The following is a 21,901-nucleotide window of genomic DNA, read 5'->3' as shown; positions in this document are numbered from 1 at the left end:
CTATCATCTAATACCTTCATAAAAGGATGATTAATAGGGCCTGCAAATCACTAACGTCAGGGCCACTACAATAACAGTCTTCAGTGCTAGTATCTTATCTGGCACCTCATGTATGGGCTCATAGGGAGATTATGCTAAGGCTTCCAGGACTAAATTTAAATCCAACTGAGGCATTTTTGGATCCGGCATAGGCCTAGACCCGTGGCATGCTTTAATGAACCTGACTACTCACCTATCAGATACCAGGTTATAGTTGTATAGGGCCCCTAAGGCAGATACTTGCACCTTAAGGGTGCCGGTGGCCAAGCCCATCTCCATACCCCTCTGAAGGAACTCTAAAATATCTCTGATTGGAACCGTACACCCAACAGATTGCCTTGAAAAAGCCAAAAAGTTAGCCCATATCCTGCCATAAATCCTAGTTGTTATAGGCTTCCTACTCTGCATCAGAGTAGCTACCCTCTCTGTGTTAGCAGCACCTTCTCAAAATCCAGTTCGTCAAATGTAGACTTGAGTTCTGAGGATGTGACACTGGGCCGTGCCTGAGGAGACCTGGAACATCCGGTAGAATCCAGGTATCTGCCAAGGACATCCTTCTCATCCAAGAGAACCATGGTCTCTTGGGCCAAAATGTAGCATGGGATTACATCTGCTCCTTCCTCCCGAATCTTCCTCAGAACTGTCGGGATCAACATTAATGGGGGGAAATGCATAAGCCAGTCGGAACTTCCAAGGAATCTGCAGTGCATCTACTGCGTATGGTCCTTCTCTTTGGTTCAGGGATCAGAAGATCTTTGTCTTCCTGTTGGCAAATAAATCTATCTCTGGCTGCCCCCAAAGATTCACAATCTGTTGACAAATAGATGGATCCAGTTCCCATTCCCCATTTTAAGGTTGTCTGGCTGAGGAAATCTGCTTCCTCGTTCTCCTTCCCCCTTATGCGTAGGGCCGATATTTTCAGCTGATGTTCCGCCATACCCTGGAGAATTCCCGAGCTTGCCACATTAGGGGCCGGGATCTTGTGCCCCCTGGTGATTGATATAGGCTACAGATTGTCCGACATTATTCAAACGTGGCTCCCTTCTAAATGGGGAAGGAACTCTATCACTGTGTTCTTTATTGCTAGCAGTACCCTGTAGTTTGAGGAACCACCTGCTTCTTCCTCTGACCAGATTCCCTTAATTATATGGTCCCTGAGATGCGCACCCCATCCTTCCACACTTGCGTCTGTCACAATCACATCTGATATTTGAAGCGACCATGAAACGCCCTACGATAGATTCCCTGGATACATGCACCAGGCCATGGAGTCTACGGTTTCCTGGGAGAGAATAATCTTTCCCTCTAGAAGTCCAGCAAGCTTTCCTTCTCCCTCTTGGACATCCTGCTGAAAGGCTCTGAAAAGGCACTGGGCCCACTGCACTGCTGGAATGCATGATGTCATTGATCCTAGAAGGGACATGGCTTTCCTCAGAGACATGCTCGGGTTGGCCAATACTGCTAACACTAGTGCTATAATCCTGTCTTTCTTTTCCTCTGGTAGGAGACAGACCTGACTCTCTGAGTCCAAAATAAGCCCTAAGGATTGAACCTTTTGGGGCTGCAGCCTCAACTTTTCGATATTTATCATCCAACTGAGTTTGGACATAGAGGCTCAGATGTGATTTAGTTGAAACTGCATTCGTGTTGTTCTGCCGATCAATAAAAATCTGTCCAGATATGGCACTACTAACACGTTCTTTTCCCGTAAATGTGCCGTCACCTCCAGAAGAATTTTGGTTAAGATTCTCGTGGCCATGGACAGACCAAAAGGGCAGAGCCCTGTACTGGAAATGCCTGAGTTGTCTGTTTATATATACTGCCTTAGGAATTGCTGGTCTTCCTGGTGAATGGGGACATGGTAATATGTGTCCTTTTAATCTAAGACATTCATGTAACAACTCAGGAACAAGATCTTTATTGACTCCATTTTCAATGGTCTGTAGACCAGAAACCTGTTGAGGCCTTTAAGATTGATAATAGTCCTGGACAATCAGTCGGGCTTCCTCATTAGAAACAGGGGAGAATAAAATCCTCTCCCCTGTTGCTGAACGGGCACCTCCACCAGCACCCTCTTTTGAAGTTGGAGCAACATCTCTGCTTCCAGGGCCTGTTGGTCCTTCCAGGACCTGTGGGACGAGATCCTGAAGCTGTACCTGGGGATGGATGTGAACTCTAGTCTCAGCTCCGATCTTATAATACTGAGCACCCAGGCATTGGCCGAGATTTCCTCTTAGGCAGTTTGGAAGTGGGTCAGCCTTCCTCCCATCTGGGACTGCCCATCACTTGGAGGATTTTCAGCTCCTCGTCGAGAAACTCTCAAACATGAAACCCTTGCTTTTCGGTTTCTTATCCTTCCAGTCGCCCTGTTCCTTGGAGGGTCTACTCCTGCTATACCTTCTCCTACGAAAGTAACTTTTAAACTGAGGACTGGACACACTAGGGAAACCTTTCTTCTTATCCGCTGCCTTATCCAGAATATCATCCAGAGCTTGACCAAAAAGATATTTCCCTTCACATGGGATAGAGCATAGCCTAGCCTTGGACTGGGCATCCTCCGGCCAGCTTTTGAACCATAAGGCTCAATGGCAGCATTAGAGAGGTTTGCTGATCTTGCCGCTAACCTAACAGAGTCGGCCGAGGCATCAGCCAAAAAGGAAGCTGCCCCATGTAACAGAAAAGGATCCGCAAGGATCTTCTCTCTTGGGGTGTTGTCTCTTAGACGGTTGCCAAGCTGCTGTAGCCACACCATCACTGATCTTGCCGTGCAGGTTGCTGCTATCGCCGGCTTTAACCAGCCTGCCGATGATTCCCAGGCTTGTTTTAGGAAGACCTCTGCCTTCTTGTCCAAGGGATCTGTAGAGTGCCTAGGTTTTTAAAGGGCAATGTGGATTTTTTAACTGACTTAGCAACCGCGACGTCAAATTTTTGGGGTCTTTTCCCATATGCATGCATCTTCCTCATCAAAAGGGTAGCTCCGTTTTGAAGACGATGGTAGTAGCCCTTTCCTTTCTGGCCTTTTCCACTCCTTATTAATGAGCATCTTGATGTTCTCATTAACACCTCTTTTTTGGATCCAAGCCCCCAAACATAATGTCCTGAACTGTCTTGGTTGGCTTGGGATCAGATATGCCCATAGTGGACCTTACTGCCCTAACCAGCCTATCAGTATCTTCAGCTGAGAAGCAGGGCCTACCTGCCGTGTCCTCATCGGAGAAGGAAGAGGAGGATGACTCCGTCGGGTACGAAGTCTACCCCCTGAACTCTACTGATCCTACAGACTCTGACAATAGTAGTTCTGGCTTCTCCTCTTCTTTTTGCCCCATCAGGTGTTTTAAGTACTCCTGGACCCCCGATCTAATGATGGCTTTTAGGTCCATAGCAAATCCAGGGGTTTCTTCTGAGACCATCTGCAGTACACACCCAGGGCAGAGTCTCTTATTATAAGCACTGGGTAGATCCTCTTTGCACAGAGTGCACTCCCTATTGTTATGCTTGGAACTGCGTTTCAGGGGCCTTCCCTAGTAAATGAATATACAGAGAAAGGGGAGGGCTGCTTTAATACAGTGCAATTTCACATAGATCACTCACCATCAGCAGATCAATCTATGCTACTGTAGACGGAGGCTGAGCTGGTTCCTTAGAAGATCTCCCCCTGGCGGTGGACTCGTGACCTGCCTTGCTCTTCAGGCTGGTCCTGCTGCTTGTACAACTGCCACTGCGCCCTTGCCAATGCTTCTGGCAGCGCTGAAAAGGCTCCTGTGTCGACTGTAGCGAAGATGGTGGTAGTGGGGGTGGCGTCGGGCGACACTGCTGCTGTAGCTCATACATGACTCGGATGCTGCAGGAAATGCCACCATCTTGCTGGGCACTTCCCTTTAAATATCGGGTGGCCTCGCGCACTGAGTGCAGGGATTCCTTTAGCCCTGCGCATGCGCAGACCCGGATGGCCGTTGAAGTGCCCGGCGCGCTGCGTCACCGGGACACGCCGGATCTCCTCCTGTGTCCCACGCGTGCACAGACCCGGAAGGTCTCCCTTTCAGGCGCACTCGGTTCCAAGCCACATCGGCTTCCCCCAGCGTTCCTGGCCGTGCACAGACCCGGAAGCGCATCCCAGCGAAAATCTTGCATGCGCTGCTCGGAGACATTTGCCCAAAAGTTCTCAGACTGCACAGTGCTGCACTAATCTCCCGATCGGCATCACCTCACCCACGGATGGCATCCTACGTTCCCGGGTAAGTGTATCGCTTCATCTGTAGGTTCCCACGAAGACAGGGAGTTCCTGTCCTTGACGGCGGATATCCTCTCTCAGGCAGTGCTGTCATGAGAGAAGGGAAAAATTAAATAAGGATCAACCAACAAATGTGATATCATTTGGGAGTGTTTAGAAACGTGCAACCATAATTGCAAATACATATGATTCTTGCCATGGCTACGTTGCAGCTTTCTCAAATAAACTATTTCAAGAATAGCTTTAATTTTAGAGGGGTATTACTACTCTGCTCACTTCCGAGCGCATCGAGAGATGATGCCACGTCTACGTTACCTACCGGGTCACAGGTCCCTGCATGAGCAATGTCAAGCCATTCAGGAGTAGAGTCAAAGATAGCCATGCCCAAAACCCACCCAAGATGTCCCTGAGGACAATGTAATTCATCTCAAGCCCCTCCAAAATCTGGCATATACACCTTTAAGCCTGAAGAAGGATGAAGTTTACAGAGAACTGGATTGATTTGCACAAAAATAGCTTACAGTTTCCATTTAAATATATATATATTTTTTTTTTTAAAGAGCAGTAATATCAGTAAGTGAATCATAATCTCAGACTAGTGGCTGTGTACACACAGGATGATATTACTTACTTACAGAACAGTCAGCAAAATGTCATTTTCTGTTTCTTATTTCCTATGTAAACAGCAAGTATGACTATTCCTTCTGTGGAAATCTCCATTCGTTTCTATGTAACATCAGTATAATAAAAAAAAAGTCAGAAAACTTCCACGTGTATCAAAGAAAAAAAAAAAAAGGTCAGCTGCTCAGCTACCATCGTTCTTACCCATAAGGTGACGTGAAGTGTCTCGCCCCCAGAAAACTGCCTCTCTGTACAATACTGCATTCATAAAAAAGCCCAAGCATACAGAGCCTCATTTATACAGAACGATCCCAGAAATGTCTCTTGTAGAGATCTAAGACTCACAGTTCAATTTTTTATTACATTTTTTGTATCATCAGGGCATCATGCACACAGGATACACCAATAAAATCAGGTCAGATGTTTTTTGTTTTTTTTTTTACTTTGTAAGAAACTACAATCTGTGTGCTTTTCCTTACAATGGAGTAAATGTATAACTCAGGTCACCGTTTGCCCGTGGTACATGTCGTAGATTTCATTGGAGGTTTCTGTCAGGGAATACTCTGAATCTTTATTAGGGCTTGTGCACATGGCCGTATTTTCGATTAGAGTGCGATCCGACAAAACATCGCACACTAGGTCCAATGTTATTCTAAGCGGTTGTGCACATGTCTGATAGAGTCCTCGGATTGACTTGGTCCAAGGGAAAAAAAAATTGCAGCGTGCCCAAGTTGGATCCGATTATTGGATGACACTCGACCGTGCAAGTCAATGAGTCTGTAGGAAACATTGGATTGCACTCGGATGACATCTGTGTGCAGTCTGATTTTCATGAACTGACAGAATGGAAAAGATGGAGACATTTTTTTTTCCCTATCTGAAAAATTCAGATTACACTCTTATAAGAGTATGATTAGCATAATCAGATATAACAAAAAAACCGTTGGTGTGACTCTTGCCCTATTGTTGCTATCATCTGAGGCAGGGCAAATATCAGGATCTAGGTGGCCAATGTGCTCAGAAATTTGCAGCTAGTCTAAAATAAAAATTCCCATGCACTGTTTGTACCAGCAATAATAAATCTAGTACAGTAGCGTTATGAAAATCAGGCTGGAAATGTAGTGGGGGCGTGTAAGTGCACTTGGGCAGCTTCTTCCAAGTTCTTTGACACGCCCCTAGTGCACTTCCAACCTGATTTGCTTATGGCTTCTGAACTAGATTTATCATGACCGGAACATCAGATCTCTACGGAAAAGTTATCTTTTTTTTATTTTTATCAGAAGACGATCATACCACTTTCTTCATACGGTATTTTCTCACTCCATCGGAAGAGGGGGAGGGGTAAATCGGACCCCCAATTGTTCATCCACCATGTGCATCCAGTGTGTTCCATTGACACACAGGTGATAAGTAGGGGACCCAGAAATCATACATTTATCACCTACCTATCCCGAGCGTTACTGATAAATGTATCTAGAGGGAAATCAGCTATAAACACCACAAAAGTATCAGAAAAATTGCTACATGCAAAGGAACATAAAAAAAAAAAAAAGAGAAGCTGAAACCGAGAGGATGCAGTAAATAGATAGAGCTGAGAACGCAGGAGGAATATAGATGATGTGCACGGGGAGGAAAGCGAACAATTTATGGCTCTGGTGAATGGAGAAAGAAATTGCAGCAGGATCTATAAATAGAGGAGGGAAAAAAACAGCCACATCCCAATGTGAAGAAAAAATATAGGGAAAGAAGAAGTCGCTCCTTCAACAAGTCGGCCATCATCTATTTTTGGTTTGCAGTAACCAGAATAACGAAATCTGATACGTTACTCAGTAATCGTTATAACCTGATCATTTCACTGATGCGGAAAGTGGCGGATCCAGCCGGAGCGAGTCCGTCATACTGTGCATCCATTAAAAAGAAAAGCGTGAAATAAGAGTATTTGTACATAGTAATTAACGGTTCGTAATGCAGAACAGAGCACTCCTGAGAGATCCAAAGGCAAAGTTAGTATATAGCCACCTTAAAGGTGTGGTCTTCTTTGGGCAACCCCTTGTTGTTACACAAACCTCATGATAATTGGATCACAGAATGACCATATGTTATCTGTCCGGTACGGGGAAGCACCAAAGAAAAGCAATAACATTATCTAAGCAATATAGTGACATACAGTTAGGTCCATATATATTTGGACAGAGACAACATTTTTCTAATTTTGGTTATAGACATTACCACAATGAATTTTAAACAAAACAATTCAGATGCAGTTAAAGTTCAAACTTTCAGCTTTCATTTGAGGGTATCCACATTAAAATTGGATGAAGGGTTTAGGAGTTTCAGCTCCTTAACATGTGCCACTCTGGTTTTATAGGGACCAAAAGTAATTGGACAGTTGACTCCAAGGCTATTTCATGGACAGGTGTGGGCAATCCCTTCGATAAGTCATTCTCAATTAATCAGATAAAAGGCCTGGAGTTGATTTGAGGTGTGGTGCTTACATTTGGAAGGTTTTGCTGTGATGTAAACATGTAGTCAAAGGGTATGTGTCCACGTTCAAGCTTGCTTCAGGATTTGGTCAGGATTTTATGCACCTGAGGTCACTGGCAGGTCACTGGCGGTGTTCTTGCGTGTTTTGCTCATTGTAACAACATGCTGCGTCCTGAAAAAACGCGCCGCATGTGCGTTTTTGCGGCAAAAACTCATGCGTTTTTTCCTGCATAGTGGAGACGGGAATTCATTAAATCCCCTCCACTATGCTGTAACATCTGGACGCTGCGTTTTTGACGCTGCGGAAAAACGCAGCGTTTCCTGAACGTGGAAACATACCCAAAGGAGCTCTCCATGCAGGTGAAACAAGCCATCCTTAAGTTGCGAAAACAGAAAAAACCCATCCGAGAAATTGCTACAATATTAGGAGTGGCAAAATCTACAGTTTGGTACATCCTGAGAAAGAAAGAAAGCACTGGTGAACTCATCAATGCAAAAAGACCTGGGCGCCCACGGAAGCCAACAGTGGTGGATGATCGCAGAATAATCTCCGTGAAGAGAAACCCCTTCACAACAGCCAACCAAGTGACCAACACTCTCCAGGGGGTCGGCGTATCAATATCCAAATCTACCATAAAGAGAAGACTGCATGAAAGGAAATACAGAGGGTTCACTGCACGGTGCAAGCCACTCATAAGCATCAAGAATAAAAAGGCTAAAAAACATCTAAAAAAGCCAGCACAGTTCTGGAAGAACATTCTTTAGACAGATGAAACCAAGATCAACCTCTACCAGAATGATGGAAAGAGAAAAGTATGGCAAAGGCGTGGTACAGCTCATGATCCAAAGCATACCACATCATCTGTAAAACACGGCGGAGGCAGTTTTATGGCGCGGGCATGCATGGCTGCCCGTGGCACTGGGTCACTAGTGTTTATTGATGATGTGACACAGGACAGAAGCAGCCGAATGAATTCTGAGGTATTCAGAGCCGCCATACTGTGTGCTCAGATCCAGCCAAATGCAGCCAAACTGATTGGTCGTCGTTTCATACTACAGATGGGTAATGACCCAAAACATAAAGCCAAAGCAACCCAGGAGTTTATTAAAGCAAAGAAGTGGAATATTCTTGAATGGCCAAGTCAGTCACCTGATCTCAACCCAATTGAGCAGCATTTCACTTGTTAAAGACTAAACTTCAGACAGAAAGGCCCAGAAACAAACAGCAACTGAAAACCACCACAGTGAAGGCCTGGCCGAGCATCAAAAAGGAGGAAACACAGCGTCTGATGATGTCCATGAGTTCAAGACTTCAGGCAGTCATTGCCAACAAAGGGTTTTCAACCAAGTACTAAAAGTGAACATTTTATTTAAAATTATTGAATCTGTCCAATTACTTTTGGTCCCTTTAAAAACAGGGTGGCACAAGTTAGGCCATGTTCACACGATCCTTTTTTTTATGCGGAATTGCTGCGATTTTCCCGCTGCGGGTCCGCAGCTGTTTTCCATGCAGGGTACATTACATTGTACCCTATGGAAAACAGGAACTGCTGTGCCCACAATGCGGAAAAAAAAAAAAAAAACGCGCTGAATAGCTGCGGGAAAAAAGAAGTACCATGTCACTTCTTTTTTCAGAGCCGCAGCGGTTCTGCACCCATTGACCTCCATTGTGAGGTCAAACCCGCAGTAAAACCCGCAGATGAAAAAAATATCTGCGGGTTTTACTGCGGTTTGTGGTGCCGAACCGCTGCAGCAGGAAGTGTGGGGAAGCGGGCGGAAGTGCGTGGGCGGAGTGTGGCTGCCCCCCCGTGCTCCGATCCCGCCCCCCCGTGCTCCAATCCCACCGCCCCGTGCTCCGATGCCCCCCCCCAGTGCTCCGCTCCGATGCCCCCCTGTGCCCTAATCTACCCCCCCTTATACTTACCCGGCGTCCCGGTGTCCGTCCGGCCGTCTTCTCCCTGGGCGCCGCCATCTTGCAAAATGGCGGGCGCATGCGCAGTGCGCCCGCCGAATCTGCCGGCCGGCAGATTCGTTCCAAAGTGCATTTTGATCACTGAGATATAACCTATCTCAGTGATCAAAATAAAAAAAAATAGTAAATGACACCCCCCCCTTTGTCACCCCCATAGGTAGGGACAATAAAAAAAAATTAAGAATTTTTTTTTTTTTTTCCCACTAAGGTTAGAATAGGGTTAGGGGTAGGGTTAGGGTTAGGGTATTTTCAGCCATTTTAACTGCATAGAAAACTGCATTCAAAAAAGGATCAAAAAAGGACAAAAAAAGGACCAAAAAAAGGACCTGCGTTTTCTGCCAAGAGCTGCAGTTTTTTAAAAAACAGTCCTGAAAAAAAAAGGATGGAAATCAGGAACGTGTGAACATACCCTTAAGGAGCTGAAACTCCTAAACCCTTCATCCAATTTTAATGTGGATACCCTCAAATGAAAGCTGAAAGTCTGAACTTCAACTGCATCTGAATTGTTTTGTTTAAAATTCACTGTGGTTCTGTCTATTACCAAAATTAGAAAAATGTTGTCTCTGTCCAAATATATATGGACCTAACTGTATACCAGAAAATTCACCATGACATGGTATTGTCATGTTTATGTTGGTCATCAGTAGAGTGGAGCGAATTTGTTCAGGTTCCCTCTTGTTCGGCAAGCTACAGCGCTTACTGAATAAGCTGCAGAGGGAACCTGGATACATGGAGTGCGCCGGCCGATCAGCTGATCGCAGCGGCATGTGTCGCGGCTGTGTTACAGTACATGCATGGAGAGTCTGTGTGTTGGGCCCTCTATGCCTGTGCTGTGACACAGCCGCGACACATACAGCTGCGGCGCCGATCAGCCGGCGCGCTCCATGTATCCAGGTTCCCTCTGCAGCTTTTTTTTAATAAGCTCTATAGCTTGCCGAATGAGGGGACCTGAACAAAATCGCTCAACTCTAGTCATCAGCAGCGATACCTTTTTCTGCGAAATATTATAACCAGCGGCTTTAGTCAATGGAACAGGAGAAATGGTAACAAAAAGTTCTATAATCCGGGACTGATTTTTTTAAAATGACTTTTAAAATTGTATGTAGTGTTGTAACACAACTGTCGGGGCTCATTTAGATTAAAGGGATTTAGGACTTTTCTAATTTTTCCCTATGGGTCTAACAACTTACAGGCAGGTAGTTGCCCATTGCATTTATTAAAGAGGTTATTCGATCCAACCCCAACTTCACACGTTGAGCATTTGGTCAGTATTTTACATCAGTATTTGTAAGTCAAAACCAGGAGTGGAACAATCAGAGGGAAGGTATAAGAGAAACACGTCACCATTTCTGTATTTTTTCCCGTGCAAATCATGCGGTCAAGTAATCGCATGTGCACGATTTGCACCCTCGCCAACTAGTCTCACCTGGCTTCTCTTAATAGAGAAGAATAGGGAGAACTGTAGGAGTCTCGTCAGCTCATGACTGTAGGTGTGCAAATGACATACATGTGGTCTGGTGACCGCCCCTGCATGGGAAATACCGGGGAAATCCCAGTGAGCAAATAGTGACACCATTGTTCAGACACGTGCAAACTTTTCTTCCGAGGATGAACAATCTTCTTTAACATAGGTTCAAATCAATTTTTTTAAGTGGGTGTCCGTCCTTCTGATATAGCCGCACTCTATGGTGACTACAGACCTCCGGATCCCGACAGCGAGTCCACCACATGCTGTCAGGAGTCTCCGATATTGCCGGCGAAAGGACGAACACCACATGCTCAAAGGATTCTGAAATCAGCAGTCTGTCATTAAATGAATGCAGACTTTTATCAGAAGGACGAACAATTCCTTTAATTACTGAGATATAAATGACAAAACGGGATGTGCTAAAAAGAATGAAGAAAAGAAACAAATAAAAAGAATGACCATAATAACTTATAGGTCCAAAAATATTGAGAGGGATTGTAGATTTTTTATGCATCTTGGATATGGAATAAACATGGACTATATGTAGATAATAGAGGAATGAACACATATCCCATATAAACAGGTGTATATTATATTCCCTGTGTTTAATAGGTGGGGAATAAACATGAAATATACGTAGAGTTTAGGAATATTTTATATACGTCCCCAATCATCCTGTATCCTCATAGGTCAGCCGTCCTCGCTGCGGGAACTGAGACCCTCCATCCCCCCTCTGGGGAAGTGACTGACCGGTGTCCCATAGAGACACTGGCGGACCCCGGGGGTTATATGATTAATGTAGGATAAAACATGAGACAGAGAAAAAAAAAGAGGGAAATAGAAAGAGAAAACCAGAGAGAGAGAGAGAGAAAGAGAGAATGAGATAAAAAGAGAGAATAAAAAAAAGGGGAAAAGAGAAAACCAGAGAGAGAGAACCAGATAAAAAGAGAGAAAAAAAAGGGGGAAAAGAAAGAGAAAACCAGAGAGAGAGAGAGAGAGAGAGAGAGAACGAGATAAAAAGAGAGAATGAAAAAAGAGGGGAGAAGAGAAAACCAGAGAGAGAGAGAACGAGACAGAAAGAGAGAAAAAACAGGGGAAAAGAAAGAAAAAACCAGAGCGAGAAAAGGAGAGAACGAGATAGAAAGAGAGAATGAAAAAGAGGGAAAAGAAAGACAAAACCAGAGAGAGAACGAGATAGAAAGAGAGAATTAAAAAAAAGGGAAAAGAGAAAACCAGAGACAGAGAACGAGACAGAAAGAGAGAATAAAAAAGAGGGGAAAAGTAAGAGAAAACCAGAGAGAAAAGGAGAGAACGAGATAGAAAGTATGAAAAAAAAGGGAAAAGAGAAAACCAGAAAGAGAGCGAGATAGAAAAAGAGAATAAAAAAGAGGGAAAAGAAAGAGAAAACCAGAGAGAGAGGGAGAAAAAGAAAGAGAGAACAAGAGATAGAGAGAATGAAAAATAAGAGGGAAAGAGAAAGAGAGCGCCCCCGCCCTATTCTCACACTTCCATAGTGGATGGTGCTGTACCGGTGACCATGGAGGATTATCGGTGCCAGCCCGCACTGACCGGCCCCCTGCTCCCGGCCCGGGCGGCCCCAGCACTGACCGGCCCCCTGCTCCCGGCCCGGGCGGCCCCAGCACTGACCGGCCCCCTGCTCCCGGCCCGGGCGGCCCCCTGCTCCCGGCCCGGGCGGCCCCCTGCTCCCGGCCCGGGCGGCCCCAGCACTGACCGGCCCCCTGCTCCCGGCCCGGGCGGCCCCAGCACTGACCGGCCCCCTGCTCCCGGCCCGGGCGGCCCCAGCACTGACCGGCCCCCTGCTCCCGGCGGCCCCAGCACTGACCGGCCCCCTGCTCCCGGCCCGGGCGGCCCCAGCACTGACCGGCCCCCTGCTCCCGGCCCGGGCGGCCCCAGCACTGGCCGACCCCAGCACTGGCCGGCCCCCTGCTCCCGGCCCGGGCGGCCCCAGCACTGACCGGCCCCCTGCTCCCGGCCCGGGCGGCCCCAGCACTGACCGGCCCCCTGCTCCCGGCCCGGGCGGCCCCAGCACTGACCGGCCTCCTGCTCACACGCTCCTCTCAGCACCATGTGCTTCTGCAGCGCCTCTCCCCACACACTCTTCCTCCCTCCCCGTCCATACGTGACACAGTGCAGCCAGCAGTCACCATGGAGAATCGTTGTAACCTGAGCCCGCAGCAGTCTCCGCTGACAGCAATGGCCGCCGCCGGCGTATACACTTCCATTATTACCTCAGAGGTGACCGGAGAGGACACAGGAGGTGCGGAGTCCGCGACGTCTCTTGTCGTTCTCTCGGGGACAAAGCAAATTTGCGGGAAAAATGTTTTTTTTTTTAAAAAAAGGCGCGATAAATGATTCCCGCGCGATGGCATGAGCTCCGGGCGGCGCGGTCCCCGCAGCTGAGGGCACTGACTGTGTCTGTGGAGGAGAATGGCCACGGAGGGGGTTTTCCCCATTAATTTTATTTTTAGTTACTTCTACCTGAGCAGGTGGGTTGTTTTTTTCTTCTAATTTTTGCTCTTTTATCTTTTCCTCTTTTAAGTCTTTTTTTTTTTGTTATTTTTCTGTCGCTATCGTGTGTATATTGGCGTTTTTTTCTAGCTGCTGTTACGAATGACGCCGTTCATTATAACGTACAATGTTCTAAAAACATGGGGAACAAATTCTGAGTGAGGTAAAACGGTGAAATAAACCCCTATGGGATCATTGTTTTGTGTGTAAGGCTTCTTTCACACTTCCGGGGCCATCGCTACACATCGGCGCGACGTACCGACGAACGTTGTGAAAATTCGGCACAACGTGGGCAGCGGATGCAGTTTTTCAACGCATCCGCTGCCCATTGTAAAGTCCCGGGGAGGAGGGGGCATGCGCGGTAGGAAATGCAGGATCCGACGTACGTAAAAACGTTCCTTTGAATGTTTTTTCGATACGACGGCCCACCAAAACACGACGCATCCAGTGCATGACGGACGCGACATATGGCCATACGTCGCGATCCGTCGCCAATACAAGTCTATGGGAAAAAACGCATCCTGCGGGCAACTTTGTAGGATGCGTTTTTTGCAGAACGACGCATTGCGATGGAGGCCAAACGACGCCAGTGTGAAAGTAGCCTTAGGCGGAGGTTATCGTCTTCTCATCCGCTCTCTGTCGATGGGGCGTTATGGCCGACGTCATGCTGATTGCTGCTTCAGCCTAAGGGTATGTGCACATGTTGCGGATTCGTGTGCGGATTTTTCCGCTCAGTCAGAAAAATCCACAGGTAAAACGCCCTGCGGATTTACAGCGGTTTTTGTGCGGATTTCACCTGCGTTTTTACACCTGCGGATTCCTATTATGGAACAGGTGTAAAACGCTGCGGATTCCGCACAAAGAATTGACATGCTGCGGAATATAAACCGCAGCAATTCTGCTTGGAATTTTCCGCAGCATCTGCACAGCGGATTTGGTTTTCCATAGCTTTACATGCTACTGTAAAACAGCTTCAGATCCGCAGCGTCAAATCCGCAACGTGTGCACAGCGGAGAGTCCACTGACAGCAAACATGACGTCACCAGAAGCAGGAGAATTGCTGACGGGATCGATGGCTGCAGGACACCTGCCGATAAATACTCAGCCCTATAGAAAAAAAAATGTTCCGAATATCCCCTTTAAATGCTGCTATTGTTGATTGACAGTGGCACTTAACCCCTTAGTGACCGAGCCAAATTTTTGAAATCTGACCAGTGTCACTTTATGTGGTAATAACTCTGCAACGCTTCAACAAATCCCAGTGATTTTGAGATTGTTTTTTCGTGACACATTATACTTTATGATAATGGTAAATTTTGTTCAACATTTTTTGTGTTTATTTATAAAAAATATCAAAAATTTGAGAAAAATGTTAAAAAATTAGCAATTTTCTAAATTTGAATGATTATCCCTTTAATCCAGATAGTCATACAACAGCAAACCATTAATAAATAACATTTCCCACATTCTGCTTTACATCAGCACCATTTGTAAAATGTTATTTTATTTTGTTAGCATTTTAGGAGGTTTAAAAATGTAGCAGCAATTTTTCATTTTTTCAAAGAAATTTACAAAATTTATTTTTTTAGGGACTTATCCATGTTTAAAGTGACTTTAGGGGTCCCATATATTGGGAAACCCACAAACGTGATACCATTTTAAAAACAGCGCCCCTAAACATATTGAAAACTGCTGTCGGGTAGTTTATTAACCCTTCAGGTGCTTTACAGGAATTAATGCAAAGTGGTATGACAGAAATGAAAATGTGTATTTTTACCACCTAAATGTTGCTAACTTCTAAACAGATTACTACAGCCGTCAGACTCTAAGGCCACTATTTGGTCATGAATTGCCATGGCAAACATCCGGACCACACAATCATGATCTGAGGGCACCAATTGTAACAAAGAAGAAGCCCCCACACTCTGTTAACCATTTATAATGATGTAGTCACTATTGACAGCAGCATCTAAGGGGTTAAACAGATTTAGATGGTGCAAATACTGATCGTGGCTGGTGCAGCAAGTTGTCAGCTATAGTGTACAGCCGACAGATGCTGGATTGTCATCTGTATGGGGAGGCTATTCTCTTATATCTCAGGTCAGTTAAAAGACGTATTGGCGGTCATTAAGGGGTTAAATCAGAAGAGATCGCCGCTTTTACAGGAGAAGATGGAGAAAAAAAAGTTCTGTCAGTCTATGGAAACTAGGCTAGAAAATTCTGCACCCCATTCCACATTGTGTGCACATAGCCTTATACAGCCATCACTCCTTAGGCTAGGTTCAGATTGCGTTAGTGCATTCCGTTTAGCGCCCAGCGCTAGCAGATTGCGCTAACGCAATGTTGTTTTATGGGCTCGCGTTAAACGTCCCCGCTCTCGCAGATCTTTGATCTGCGAGAGCGGGGAACGGTCCTCGGGCGCGCCGCGGACGCTGCAAGCAGTGTCCGCAGCGCGCCACAAAACACCGGCACATCGCCAGCGCGTGCCGAAAATGGCACGTGCTAGTGATGCGCGTCCCCGTAGCTGTTAATGGGCGCGCTAACGGACGCGTTGCACGGCGTTAATTTTGCCGTGCAACGCTGTCCGTTAGCGCGGTCACATTAACGCAATATGAACCAAGCCTTTGATGAAGCTGTCAATCATGAGGTCATATGTACACCTAAATGGTACCAATACAAATTACCGTATTGTTCGTCCTGAAAAAAAATATTTTTTTAAGTCGTAAAAAAAAAATCTAAATACATACGGTATATACATTTGGTATCACCATGTTTGTACAGACCCGTAGAAGAAAGTGAATGTGTCATTTTTTTTTCTATCCCAAAATGAACATCGTGGAAGCAATAGAAACAAAACGGTCATCATTTTTTGCCAGTTTTTCAATACATTGGTGCCATTCAAAACTACAACTTGCCTTGCAAAGACAAAATTTGACCTATGCAGCTAATCATTGCCCGATGTCTGACTGTAGCGGTCAAAAGATGACTCTCACTAATAAAAGCTAAGAGACCGAAGGAAGACATCCTGAGGAGTACGGTGGAGCGGCACTGATAATGGTAGGTGAGTATCAAAGATCTCAGTGTCACCAGCAAAAGAGTATTCCCTTTCTGACTGCCACAGAAGCCGCAAAGTCCAAATACAGGAAGGGGATATCACATTGACACATGGTTTCCTGTCCTGACGCAGAGGTGTGTACCCAATGCCCAGAGGTTATTGTTTAGGAGATGGACATATTGCCCATGTTCCCCCTTGAAGAACAGTATAATATTGTATTGTGACATGTGTTAGGGATCCTTTCCACTTGCGAGGAAAACGGACGAGTGCAATCCGATAAAAAATCGGATTGCACTCGGACCAATGTTATTCAATAGGTGACATTCCATTTGCGATTTTTTTTTTTTTCTCAGCCGAAATCGGACTGAGAAAAAAAATCGCAGCATGCTGCGTATTGCTGCGATTCTCGGACGAGACTCGCCAATGGAAGTCAATGGGTGCGAGAAAAAAAACGCACAGCACTCACACCATGCGAGTGCTGTCCGATTTTTTATGCACCGGTGTCCTTTGAAAAGCCGGCAATTCAGCGCAGTGTACAGTAAAATCACACTGACAGCTTAGATTAGAGTAGATATATACACATAGAATAGGTATATATATATATATATATATATATATATATATATATATGTGTGTGTGTCAGGGAGACACCTATATATATATATATATATATATATATATATATATATATATATATATATATATATATATATATATATATATATATATATATATACATACAGTGGGGCAAAAAAGTATTTAGTCAGTCAGCAATAGTGCAAGTTCCACCACTTAAAAAGATGAGAGGCGTCTGTAATTTACATCATAGGTAGACCTCAACTATGGGAGACAAACTGAGAAAAAAAAATCCAGAAAATCACATTGTCTGTTTTTTTATCATTTTTTTTGCATATTATGGTGGAAAATAAGTATTTGGTCAGAAACAAACAATCAAGATTTCTGGCTCTCACAGACCTGTAACTTCTTCTTTAAGAGTCTCCTCTTTCCTCCACTCATTACCTGTAGTAATGGCACCTGTTTAAACTTGTTATCAGTATAAAAAGACACCTGTGCACACCCTCAAACAGTCTGACTCCAAACTCCACTATGGTGAAGACCAAAGAGCTGTCAAAGGACACCAGAAACAAAATTGTAGCCCTGCACCAGGCTGGGAAGACTGAATCTGCAATAGCCAACCAGCTTGGAGTGAAGAAATCAACAGTGGGAGCAATAATTAGAAAATGGAAGACATACAAGACCACTGATAATCTCCCTCAATCAGGGGCTCCACGCAAAATCCCACCCCGTGGGGTCAGAATGATCACAAGAACGGTGAGCAAAAATCCCAGAACCACGCGGGGGGACCTAGTGAATGAACTGCAGAGAGCTGGGACCAATGTAAAAAGGCCTACCATTAGTAACACACTACGCCACCATGGACTCAGATCCTGCAGTGCCAGACGTGTCCCACTGCTTAAGCCAGTACATGTCCGGGCCCGTCTGAAGTTTGCTAGAGAGCATTTGGATGATCCAGAGGAGTTTTGGGAGAATGTCCTATGGTCTGATGAAACCAAACTGGAACTGTTTGGTAGAAACACAACTTGTCGTGTTTGGAGGAAAAAGAATACTGAGTTGAATCCATCAAACACCATACCTACTGTAAAGCATGGTGGTGGAAACATCATGCTTTGGGGCTGTTTCTCTGCAATGGGGCCAGGACGACTGATCCGGGTACATGAAAGAATGAATGGGGCCATGTATCGTGAGATTTTGAGTGCAAACCTCCTTCAATCAGCAATGGCATTGAAGATGAAACATGGCTGGGTCTTTCAACATGACAATGATCCAAAGCACACCGCCAGGGCAACGAAGGAGTGGCTTCGTAAGAAGCATTTCAAGGTCCTGGAGTGGCCTAGCCAGTCTCCAGATCTCAACCCTATAGAAAACCTTTGGAGGGAGTTGAAAGTCCGTGTTGCCAAGCGAAAAGCCAAAAACATCACTGCTCTAAAGGACATCTGCATGGAGGAATGGGCCAACATACCAACAACAGTGTGTGGCAACCTTGTGAAGACTTACAGAAAACGTTTGACCTCTGTCATTGCCAACAAAGGATATATTACAAACTATTGAGATGAAATTTTGTTTCTGACCAAATACTTATTTTCCACCATAATATGCAAATAAAGTGATAAAAAAACAGACAATGTGATTTTCTGGATTTTTTTTTCGCAGTTTGTCTCCCATAGTTGAGGTCTACCTATGATGTAAATTACAGACGCCTCTCATCTTTTTAAGTGGTGGAACTTGCACTATTGCTGACTGACTAAATACTTTTTTGCCCCACTGTATATAATGCAGCGATAGATAGCTTAAACTCCGGTAATTCAATTGCCGGCTTTTGCTATCTCCATCACAAACCCGACATAATATGAGTAAACCATCTCATATCCCCTTTTTCTCTGATCGCCCATGACGGCACCACGGAGAGAGGGGATCCGCCCACCAAGGACAGGAAACCTACGGATAAAAAGGCGGTACCACTCTCCTGCATCAGTTGGTTTCCTGTCCTTGATGGGAGACCTACGGACTTACCAGTCGTCGTTGGAATTCCGGGGCCAACCAGTCCGATTCAGGCAGCTGGGGTCCCTCTGCCTCGGCTAGGGTGGTGACCCGAAGCGCCACCGCTGGGAGCCAGTGGGCCGACAGGGTGTGCGGGGGAGGTGACAAGGAGTTCGCGGTCACCTCCCCAGGTAAGATGCAGCAGCGGCAACATCCAGGGGGGTCCCTCTGTGGTTGCGGGAGGTGCGGCGTGGCCCTCCCCTAGCACGCGTCAGCCTGCACACTGCATGCCATCGGGTATGCAGAGCCACGCAGTAGGGTCTGCATAGGACCGGGGGTGCCGGTCAGCAGCGCCATATCTGCACTCCGGGCGGCCATCTTGTGAGTAGGGCGCATGCCCGGAGTTGCGCTGGTCTCGCGAGACGCTGGGCCTGGATCTGCGCAGGCGTCGGCGTTCGGCGCTCCTCGCCGTCGGCTGAGCGCTACTGCGCAGGCGTCGCCGATAGGTCACTTGGGCGTTCCAAAGGCGCCGCAGAAGCGTCTGCGCAGGCGTCGCCAAAAGATAGGTCGCTTGGGCGTTCCAAAGGCAGAAGCGTCTGCGCAGGCGCCGGCGTTCGCCGTCGGCCAAGCGCTACTGCGCAGGCGCCGGAAGAAAAGCGGCGGGAGCTTTAAAATGGGGGATTTACTTCCTCTCAGCGGCTCTGCAGTTTATCAGCAAGAGCCTTAGGAGCTACTAATCGTCGCAGCATCAGGCGCAGCCAGCGTTATTGGCAGAGACCAGCAGCAGTATGAGCGACCCGAGGAGGCATTCTTTGCGTCTGGAGGAGAGAAGGTTTTTCCACCAACATAGAAGAGGATTCTTTACTGTTAGGGCAGTGAGAATCTGGAATTGCTTGCCTGAGGAGGTGGTGATGGCGAACTCAGTCGAGGGGTTCAAGAGAGGCCTGGATGTCTTCCTGGAGCAGAACAATATTGTATCATACAATTATTAGGTTCTGTAGAAGGACGTAGATCTGGGTATTTATTATGATGGAATATAGGCTGAACTGGATGGACAAATGTCTTTTTTCGGCCTTACTAACTATGTTACTATGTTACTATGTTACTATGTCTCCCCTGCCTGGATCACCTCCACCTACAGCATCGCCTCAGCAGCAGCAAAAAAGGCGACAGCAGAAAAGTTACCAGGACACCGGCAAAGAACGCCAAAGGTCTCAACACAGCAAGGAGTCCAGCACGGCGTCGGGGAAAAAGCCAGAGGCTGAGAATCCCCAACCGGTATTTATGGGTCCTGGAGGTGGTAAGTTGATCTTCGTGAAAGTTAGAGACAGTAAGATTATTATTTGTCTCTTTTAGGGGAGGAAAAGCGTAGGTAAAACGAAGCACAATGCCTGTGCCATCTGTAAAGAGGATCTTCCACCCGCATGGGAGAAGCAGCTATGCAATTCCTGCATACAGCAAACAGTATCTGAAAGCCTGCTTGGGTTTGCAACAGATCTTAAAAACCTGATTAAAGAACAGGTGGAAGACACCTTTAGATCCCTAAAAAGAGGAAAAAACGGAGAAGGACCAGACACAGGTCCCCGTCCCCAGTCTCTAAATTTGACAGCGATAGTGCGAGTTCAGCATCCTCCGACTCCTCCTCCTCATCCTCATCATCCACTTCTTCCTCAGGAGGTCACAATTGTTTCCCGCTAGAGGACACTGATGGCCTCATAAAGGCAGTGAGGAGTACTATGGGACTAGTAGACTCCCACCCCAAAAAGTCAGCACAAGACATCATGTTTGGGGGATTAGAACAAAAAAAGAGAAGAGCTTTTCCGCTTAACGAAGCAATTGCAGCGTTAATTAAAAAGGAATGGAAAAAACCCATGAAAAAGACTCTCCTAACCCCGAAAAGGAAATACCCCTTCGAGGATGAATCCTGTTCCTTTTGGGAAAAAGCCCCCAAATTAGATGTAGCAATAGCCAAAGCATCAAAGAAATTCGCTCTCCCGTTTGAGGACATGGGGGTCCTAAAAGACCCTATGGACAAGAAGGCAGACGCTCAAGGGCTCTTGGGAGTCAGCGGGAGGAGGCCTGAAACCAGCTTGCACATCCCGCTCCCTAATGATCTGGTTAAATCAACTAGAGGGTCAATTAAAAGGGAAAACCTCCCGAGACTCGATGCTGAAAACATTACCTGTAATAAGGGGAGCGGCGGCTTTTCTGGCTGACGCCTCAGCAGACTCTATCAGGTTAGCCGCCAGGTCAGCAGTGTTCGCTAATGCGGCCAGGCGTGCCCTCTGGCTTAAAAATTGGCCTGGCGATCTGCAAACAAAAACAAAACTATGTACTATCCCCTGCGAAGGGGAGTTTTTGTTCGGTTCCACATTAGATGACATCCTGGAAAAAGCCGGGGACAAGAAAAAGTCCTTTCCCTCCCTTGGTCTCCCCTCTTACCGGAAGCCCTTTCGGAACAAGAGGTTTTTCCGCAAGAACCCTGGGAGAGGCCAGGGAAAGTGGGAGGATAAGAGGAACAAAAACAAGGGGTTCATCTTTAACAAAAACCCCAGTGATAACAAGAAACCTTCTCAATGAAGGTTCGCCCCAGGTGGGAGGGAGGTTATCTCTCTTTCTTCCAGCCTGGAAAAAGATTACCTCCAGTCAATGGATTCTGAACATTATAGAATCAGGCCTGAGGCTGACATTCAAAAGATGCCCCCGTCCCTCTTTTATGATGACATCCATAAGATCTTCGGCAGAAGAACAGCTGGCTCTGGAAAACGAGGTCATCGAGTTAGTAAAAAAGGGTGTACTCCTGGAGGTTCCCCCACAAGAAAGAGGGCAAGGGTACTATTCCCCTCTATTCCTGAGGAAGAAACCAGACGGTTCCTTCAGGACTATTATAAATCTAAAGAAATTAAACGATTTCCTGGAGGTTCAAGCATTCAAGATGGAAAC

The 21,901-nt window shown here is 46.2% G+C and overlaps 1 protein-coding gene across 2 annotated transcripts in view; it reads right to left on the bottom strand.

Annotated features, from left to right (window-relative positions):
• SLC29A2 (solute carrier family 29 member 2) overlaps positions 1 to 13,177 on the bottom strand; it is a 43,722-nt gene extending 30,545 nt beyond the window's left edge. The window contains exon 1 of one of the 2 annotated variants that reach the window (XM_069739761.1): positions 13,065 to 13,177. The gene's annotated coding sequence lies outside the window, so the exon portion shown is untranslated. Of the gene's footprint in view, positions 1 to 12,869; positions 12,944 to 13,064 lie in introns of those variants that run through there. The other variant, XM_069739762.1, reaches the window with a different exon arrangement.
• Positions 13,178 to 21,901: the final 8,724 nt, after the last annotated feature.

Source organism: Ranitomeya imitator, chromosome 9, assembly GCF_032444005.1.
Source record: "Ranitomeya imitator isolate aRanImi1 chromosome 9, aRanImi1.pri, whole genome shotgun sequence".
Taxonomy (NCBI): Eukaryota; Metazoa; Chordata; class Amphibia; order Anura; family Dendrobatidae; genus Ranitomeya; species Ranitomeya imitator.
This window is presented reverse-complemented; position numbering and strand designations above follow the sequence as displayed.